Genomic DNA, 9,263 nt, shown 5'->3' with positions numbered 1-9,263 from the left:
AAGTGTATTGTGATGCTTCGTTGAAAGGTTTGGGGTATGTGTTGATGTAACACCGGAATGTGGTACCTTACACATTGCGTCAGCTGAGACCTCATGAGATGAATTACCAAACTCATGACTTGGAATTGGCGGTGATTGTATTTACATTAAAGATTTGGAGGCATTACTTGTATGGAGTGAAGTTTTGAGTCTTCTCATATCACAATAGCCTGATAAACCCCATTTTCAAGGTTTATCTTGCGTTGGATTTATAGCATTTTGCTAACCTTTTCTCACATTTAGCCAATGATTTAGCATGATTTTGCGATCTCTCCCTTATTTGTGCTCAAGTGTAAAAAACATGCTTTTTGGCCTTTGATTAGATAACTTTACTTTCTCCTTGATTCCGTAAGATGCCTTGATGTGTTTGTTAGTAATCTCAGGTTGAAAAAGGCTAGGAATGGATAAGGGAGCAAGGAAGGAAGCATGAAAAAGGAAAAGATCATGAAAAGCCAAAGAGTTGAATTCAGCCATGGACGCGCGCGCACCAGGCGCTTACACACACCTTGCAAAATCGCCCAGGGACGCGTACGTGTGCTGTGCGCGTACGCGTCGGTATTGATTTATGATTTTTTTTTTAATGAAATCATGGGCAACGAATTCTTAAGGACTGCAAGGTCCAATCCAAGTCAACTTTGGCGCCAAAAACACTCAAAAGGACCAAGGATTGAGGGGAGGAAGGGGGGATCATATACTTCTACACATTAGTTTAGTTTAGTTTAATTTTTGGAGGGAAAGATAGTTTTAGAGAGAGAAGCTCTCACTTCTCTCTAGGATTAGGAATTAGGATTAGGATTAGTTCTTAGATCTAGGTTTTCATTCATGCCTTCTTCTACTTTTGCTTCTCAATTCTTGTTGTTACATTCATCTTCCTCTATTCTTTTGTTGTAATCTCTTCTATTTTGTTTCCATGTTTTGTTATAGATCTATTTTTGTTCCTTCTCTTTTCTTTCAATTCAATTAGAGGTAATTCATAATAATTGTGTTCCTTTTGATTGTTGTTGCTAATTCATTGCCATAATTGTTGTTAGATTCTATTTTTGTTGTCAATTTACTTTGCTTTCCTTTTATGCCTTCCAAGTATTTGATAAAATGCTTGGTTGGATTTTAGTGTAGATTTCGTACCTCTTGGCTTTGGTAGAGTAATTAGTGATACTTGAGTTGTCTAATTCCTTTGTTGATTGTTGATTAGAAGTTGCTAATTGATTTGGATACCACTAAAGCTAGTCTTTCCCTTGGGAGTTGGCTAGGACTTGTGGAATCAAGTTGATTCATCCACTTGACTTTCCTCCATGGTTAGAGGTTAACTAAGTGGTAGCAATGGACAATTTATGGTCACAATTGAGGAGGATAACTAGGATGGGACTTCTAGTTCTCATACCTTGCCAAGAGCTTTGTTAGTTTTAAGTTTATTTCCTTTGCCATTTATATTTCTTGCCCATTATTCCAAAAACCCCAAACAATACCTCATAACCAATAACAAGAACATTTGTTTGCAATTCCTAGGGAGAACGTCCTGAGATTCAATACTTCAGTTTATAAATTTAGGGGTTTGTTACTTATGACAAACAATCTTTTGTATGAAAGGACTATTGTTGGTTTAGAAACTATACTTGCAACGAGATTTCAATTGTGAATTCTAGACCACACAAAAGTCTAATCATCAAAATGGCGCCGTTGTCGGGGAATTGCAATGGTTTTATGTTATTGGTTAATGTATATATGTGAATAGTGTGAATAGCTTGTCTTTTGCTTGTTTACTAGATTTTGTTAGTTTTATTTTGCTTTTCCCCTATGAATTCTCACTTTGGCTATGAGTTTGGTTCTAATTGTGTTGTAGGAAATGTGAACTTCAATGACCACATGCATCAAGGATGGAACCAACAAAGATGGAAGGAGCCTCGGAATTGATCACTCCTATTGGCAAAAACCTCCGGATACTTATAGGTATAATTCACATCCTAGTGCATGTCAATTCAATGGCTATGGTGAGTCCTTTTATGACAATCAATTACCACCATCATATGCCTATGATTCTTATCCTCCACATGAACCTCAACCATCCTCACAAGCCTTTTCATACTAACCACCTTCTTGTGACCCATATCCATCATATAACTAATCACCCATACCATATTCCCATAACCATTATGAGCAAGAACCTTTAGAACCACCACAATCATATCATGACTACTACCAAGAACCACCTCAATGCACACCATCTCCATACCCTTACCAAGAAGAACCACCTTCCTACTATGAACCCTCTCTCCAAAATGATGAACCCTCTTATCCATCCCAAGTCCCAATAGATGATTCTCTCACCTTGCTATTTCGAGGACAAGCGCATATGCAAAGGAACACCCTAGAGTTTGTGACTAACTTGACCAAGGTAGTGCATACTTTAGCCTACCAATGCTTGAATACTCAAGGTGATTCCGTGGCCACATATGAAAAAGCAAAAGAAGATCAAAGTATGAAGGAAAAATTGGAAAATCCGGTGGAGAAGAAGGAAGAGTCGAATTTTGTGTTGAAACAATTGGAGGAGCCTATGATCATTGAAGAAAAGGAAGAAGTGGTTGAAGATTTAGGAGATGTTGAAAGTCCATGGGAATGTAGCATCATGGAGCACTCTTCCAAGAAGCTTGATATTGATGTTGATGAGGGTGCGCAACCTCCAAGACATATCATAGTTGGAGACTTGGAAGAGGCTTATCAAGAGATGGATTCAATCATAGATGAATTTCTCTCTACAATAGAATCCTCTCCTATTGGACATGAAGTTGAAATTATAGAAGAATGTGCACAACCTCCCATACCCTTGGTGAGCAATGAGAAAGAAAGCGAATCGGAAGAAAGCTACCAAGGAGAAAAAGTTGAATTGGTGTATATCGAAATTGAAGAATATGAAGAGGTTGATCAAGAGATGAATTCATTCATCAATGAATTCCTATCCAAAATTGAATCACCTCTCATTGGGCAAGAAATTGAAGTTCTTGGAGACAACACCAATCCAACTGATAAAGGGGAAAATGTTGTAATCGAAAAAGCTTGCGAAAAGGTGGAAACAACTAAAGAAGAGCCTAAAGAAGTAGACCTCGCATTGTCTAAGTGTGGGGAGGTCTCTCTCCCTAACTCACCATCCAACACAACATTCAAGTGGGTAAAATTCTTATCCCTAAGCTTTACTTTCTCACTTGAATATGGTTTGATTGAAAATGATGGTCAACTTAGAGCTCTTTGTGGAGTTAAAAGTAGAAGAGAGTTGTGTAGTGGTTGGAAACATCACTCTAAGTTCATGATGGTTGCATGCTCAAAGTTGTATAGTAATGATTGGTGGAGAACCAAATTGCATGAGTCTAGGAAGTTGTTTGGTCACTTACATGAGAATTCTAACGTCATGCCACCTGGATGGACTAATAATGATCAACTTCTAAAGTGTGGGATCCTGGATCGCACAAGAAAAATCAAATTTGGGAGCTCATAACTTTTGCAGAACTCCATCAAGGCTTGAAGATATTAACTTTGTAGAATGGAGCTTATTGGAGATTCAAGCATTGGTAGATGTTCAAAGATAGCTTAAAGCACAAGCCTCCTTGATAAGAAGCTCCTCATAAGTCCAACTTAAGGACAATAAATAAAAGTGTTAGGTGGGAGACACCCCACCATGGTAAACTTTTTCCATTCTCTTGTATGTATACTTAATAAGTAATTTGAGTTTCCATCATAGGTAGTTTTCTTCTTTAATATAATCTTATACATTTCGTTTTGATTGATAGGTTGTTATAGTGTGTTTTGATTAGTTTAGATTGTTGTTAAAGTAGGTTACTTGAAGTGCAAGTTGTGTTTATTTTGACTTTTGAAAATAACTTAAAGATTTTTGTTAAATTTGAATTTTGGTTGCTTTAGAGTGTTTGTAGGTTAGGAGAGTGTCAAATTCTATTTCTATGCTTCTAAAAAATATATATAGAGAGAGAGGGAGGACGCGTGCGCACGCTGTACGTGCACGCGTCCATGAGCGGATGCAACCCCATAGAATTTCCAGAGAGTTGGGCCCCTCTTGTGTAAACGTTGAGCCTTTAGCCCAACTCGACCCACGCGGACGCGCACGGTACGCGTGCGCGCCCCTGCAGCGATGAAGGGCAACACGCGACCGCGCACGTCGCGCATGCGCGCAACTAGACTAGATGGCCAAGCACGCAGATGCACGCATTGCGCATACGCGTCCCTAAGCGGCTAGCCCCAGCCCATACATTCGTCCAGAGAGTTGTGCTAGCGCTGGGCCAGCACTGAGCCCTCAGCCCAATTCATAGCACGCGCACGCGTACAGTACGCGTACGCGTGCTTGCTAATTCTTCTAGCCACACATGAGCACACGAGACGCTCCCGCGTCCATCCCCAAATCCATCAAGGCATGCAGATGCGCACTGTATGCGCCCGCGTCAGTTCCAAAAATAGGATAACTCTAAGGCGTGACGAACACTCGCGCAGACGCTCCCTTCCACCCTTCTTCTTTTCCAACGCCTCTCCTCAACTCCCTCTTCTCCCTAGTCACCTCTGCCGGCCACGCTACCGCCGTCGCCGCTTTCTTCCCTTCCCTCACCCCCGTTCTCTCTCTTCATCACTCATTCCTTCTTCCTCTCACTTCCTCACCCTCTCTGTCTTTCCTCAACCGCCACCGCGCTGGCTCCTGTGGTGCCACCGAGGGGTCACTGCCGCCACCACCTGAGGCGGCCACTACACTTCTATTCTCCCCTCTTCCCCACTGCCTACCCCCGTTCCATCCCTGGTCTGCTCCCAGGTCACCCCCCTGTTTCCCTTATTTCATTCTTTCTTTGTTCATTAGTTTACTGTTAATTTTTGTTAATTAGAACTTGAATTTTGATTGATAGGATAGATAGAAATTTCTATTGTTAGGTAGTTAGGTTCTGGATAGAGGATTCTAGGCCTGATGATTGCGCCGTATCTGTTTACCTAATTGTGCATATATTGATTGCTTGCTGAGTGGTGTTGGTCATTTTGCTGTGACGCATTCTTCATACTTTGCTGCCTACTGCATTTCTCATTCTGTAATTCTTTTGCTACTGCCTGGTTTTGTGAATTCCATTGGGCATCATGAATATTACTTTTTGCTGCTATTCGGTTATGCTTCTTGCTTCTTAGATTCATGAGACTCTCCTGCTGATTAGTTGCTGTTCGGAAACGTCCTAATTACTGCCGGAATGCTGACCAATTTTCTAGAATTGCTTTGCTTTCAAACTTATTGCTTATGATTGAACTTGTTGGCTTTGAAATTGCTTATTCACCAAGCTACACCAAGTTTAATTCTTAGGTATCCTTTGGTTAGTGTTTCCATATTTCATACGTTTCCTCTGACTATTTTGAACCATTCCTTGCTTACACCTTTCAAGTTAATTGAATGTCTTATTCTTATGCTTCACTCTCCATTCAATCTAACTTGTGATTTTGTGCATATGGTTCTTGCATTGCAAATAATTGATGAATTCTGCTTGTGTAACTCACTTTCACTCAATTCCCTTTCTATCTTGCTTCGCGTTACACAACCGGCCGTTAAACCTTGCAACATCAATTATGCCAAAGAATTGACTAATGACTTATTTCCAATTAATTGCTTTTCTTGCAATTTCATATTTCATCATCAATGACTACACTCTCCTCATGTATGTGAACATGCTTGTTGTACCCATTCTGTATTTCTCTGCTACTTAGGCTATTCTCCATCATACCACTAACTTTCAATTTCGTTTTTCTTCTTTTTTCTAACTCTCTAACTTGTCTAACCTACTAACCTCACTTTTCAATCCATCTAACTCTTTAACCATTCTTTTGAGGTGTGATGATGAATATGCCTAATGCATGAGCTTTATGGTACATTGTTAAATTGTTTGAATTCTTGGTCAATAGTTATGTTTTTCTGTGCTTACTTACATTCCAAGTTTTTAATTTTGGTTCACATCATGTTACTTATCTTTCATCTTACATCCTGCACTTGCTCTTCCTTGCTTCCTACAACTTGTTTAATTACTTATACTCTGTTCTATTCTAGTTCTCAGGATGTCGGCTAAAGAGAAAGACAAGGCCACCTCCAGAAAGAGGAAAAAGGCCTCAGATTCTCCTTTCTCACCTTATGTGGATTATTCAAAAAATCCTATTGATGAGGTGGAGAGGGCGAACCAATCCCTACCTGCCCAGGATTCCGTAAAGTTCCCGAATCTCTACTGTGAACTTCGGTTCCAAAGCTATAACTCCAAGAACTTGAACATTGAAAAGAGGTTTTCCCTTCCATCCTACTTGAGGCAAACAATCAACAACCACATTGAAAGGATGGGTTTGGACTTTGTGGACCGAGAACTCAGCCGGGTGAACCGGTCTTGGGTGCAGGAATTTTATTGTAACTTCTTCCGCCACACCCTTGACTCAGTATTAGTTAGAGGTATTCAGGTGCCCATTGCTGAGCAGGTGATGACATGCCAACATGTCATGTTTTTCTATGCTTTTTCATTTGTTTTCAATAGGTTTTATGCACTTTCTTGAGCCATAAGCAAGCCAATTGGGTAGATTTTCATGTTTCCTTTGATTTAATCAACCATGGATGAATTAATGCAATTTCATGAGATTTTATGCTATAATTGTCATATATTATGAAAGAATAACAAACTCATGATTTTGAGCAAAGCTTTGATGTGTTTGGTTGATTGATGATAGGTGAAAAAGAGTTTTGAAGCATTTTCTATTCGGTTCCTCAATTCAATTTACATTAAGCCTGCTGCAAATCTCATTTACTTTCCTGCACGTGTGTTCCTCTGCATTTTACATTTGAGCCACTGTGATCTGAATTTACTTTTCATGCAATTTTAATTTCCTTGCAATCGTTCTAAGCTTTGATTTACTGCTTTCATTTAATTTCCCTGCACCCAGTCCCCTTTACTTTCATGCAATTTATATTTCTTGCAATTCAAGTTTCAGCTATTTTACTTTCTTGCTCTTTAAGTTACTTGCAATTTTACTTTCTGCACTTTATAATTCTTGCAAGTTTACATTCCGTTGGCTTTAATTGTCACTCAATGTTAGCTTGACTAAACTAATCACCCACTAAAGTTGCTTGATCCATCAATCCCTGTGGGATCGACCTCACTCCCGTGAGTTTTATTACTTGATGCGACCCGGTGCACTTGCCGGTTAGATTTGGGTATTTTGGAGAAATTCGTTTCTTCCACAAAAATATCCCATCAAGTTTTTAGCGCCGTTGCTGGGGATTGATTTAGATCAACAATGATTAAGTGGATGAGAAGTCTAGATCAAGCATTTTCTTTACTTTTGTTCTCTGTTCTAAGTTGAAACCAAGGTGTTTGTGTTTTTGCCTCACTAAGAAATTCTCATCTCTGATATGAGTAATTTCAATTTTCATTGATGTTTGTAAAATACAAATGGAGTTCAACTCATCATTTGGTCAAACAAAATTTTATGGGATATCACCCACCATCACCAATCTCTAATGGTGGTTGGGAATATCACCAAGAAACTTCAAATTCTGGGCACTCCATTTCATGGAGCTATGCTTCAGAACCACAAGATGAGAAAGAAAATCATATGGGATATTTCCCTCCACCACAAAATGATGCAAGTCATGACTCTAATGGTGGCTGGGAAGGGAATTCTAGTGCTCTATATGATATTCATCCAAAGATATCATCACTTGACCATACTTCAACCGAAAGCCCCTTTCAAAACTCACTACCCACACAAACTTCCATGAACCACTTAAGGCTCTCAAAGCTTGAGTCCATGTTCAAAAAATATGAGGAGGAGACAATGAAAGTCTGGAAAGAACAAGAAAACTCCCTCAAACACATGAAAGTGCAACTAGGCCAATTGGTGAGTGCAATGAAGAAGAAGGAAAAACAAGATGAAGAGGCTACTAAGTCAAGTGGATTTTTAGTAAAAAAAAAAGAGGTGGTGGAAACATTTGAACCTGAACTTGCATATTCACAAAGGCCACTTGAGATGATAAGAGAACATGAAGACTCACAACTCTCACAAATCTCCCTGGACCAAAATGCCTCAACACTTGAATCCATGATTGAAAGGTATAAAGAGGAGATGAAGAAAGCTTGGGAAGATCAACAAACCTCATCCATAAAAGAGCTATTAAAACAAATATTGAGTGTAAAAGAGGAAGTGGAGGAGCAAGAAAGTGAAGAGGTCATTCCAAACTCAAGTGAGGCAGAGAAGTACATAAAGGAGGAGTTCATGGAACCACCAATACAAGAGACTCTTGATGAAAAGACATATGGTTGCATTCTAAGTTTGGTGTTGCTATGCAACAAAATTTGGTTCTAATCCTTACAAGATACTTGCATTAATTCCAAGTGAAAGTGTCACACTAAGTTTGGTGTGCCACTTATTCTTTATGCAAAGTATTATGCTCACCTTCTTAAGCTTGCAATCACAATGTCTTTGTCTCTTGTGCCTTGATTATTATCTTTAATTTTGCTTACTTGAAACACATGTACTACTAACATTTCTTGTGTAAGACATTCATGATCCATCTTAGCCCCATAGCCACGGTTCTAATAGTTACTTGAGGATGAGCAAGCATTCTGAGTTTGGTATGGGAAGGAGGAGAATGGGAGGAAAATGACAACAATAGAGAAGATGAACTACAAGGTTGTAAAGTTTCTTTTCCTCTCATTTGTTTCAAGCACTATAAACTACATGATTGTCTTTACCTTCTCTGTATGCATGTGTGTATGAAAAGGCATAGTTTGATTTCTAAATTGCAACATGGTGCTGTGCCATTGTGATTACCAACTTGAGTTTTGTGAATTCAAAAGCAGTAAAGCATCATGATCATAAACAAACAAGGAACTAAAGAAGGGTTTAGCATGTGCATACAAGTATTGGAAAGCTAGTATGATTAATTGTTGCTCAATTGCATTGGATTTTATTCAATTGAAGTTTTCATCTAGAACATTTTGTGAAATCTTTTAAAATCATGAAAACCTTGAAGAAGCAAATGCAAAATAAAGCAAGAAAAGAAAAAGGGAAAGAATGAGAAAGCTGAAGGCTCTGAGTACCAATGGCAATTTATTTGTTAAGTACTTGTGGTGTTTATGTATCAAGCCAAATGCTTGAAAACAAAACACTTAGAAGTCAAGGTTAGGCTCAAAGTGCAAAAGCACTCCCTCAAAGCTCAAGGCTCT

General features: G+C 39.0%; 1 long non-coding RNA gene across 1 annotated transcript in view; it reads right to left on the bottom strand.

Moving 5' to 3' along the window:
- Positions 292–9,263, bottom strand: part of LOC110263968 — a 15,610-nt gene continuing 6,638 nt past the window's right edge. The window contains exon 3 of the long non-coding RNA XR_002349695.1: positions 292–324. This is a non-coding gene — a long non-coding RNA (uncharacterized LOC110263968). The remainder of the gene's footprint in view (positions 325–9,263) is intronic.

The sequence above is a fragment of the Arachis ipaensis genome, chromosome B06 (genome assembly GCF_000816755.2).
Source record: "Arachis ipaensis cultivar K30076 chromosome B06, Araip1.1, whole genome shotgun sequence".
NCBI classification, from domain to species: domain Eukaryota; kingdom Viridiplantae; phylum Streptophyta; class Magnoliopsida; order Fabales; family Fabaceae; genus Arachis; species Arachis ipaensis.
Note: the sequence above shows the minus strand (reverse complement) of the source record. Positions and strands in the feature narration are given on the sequence as shown.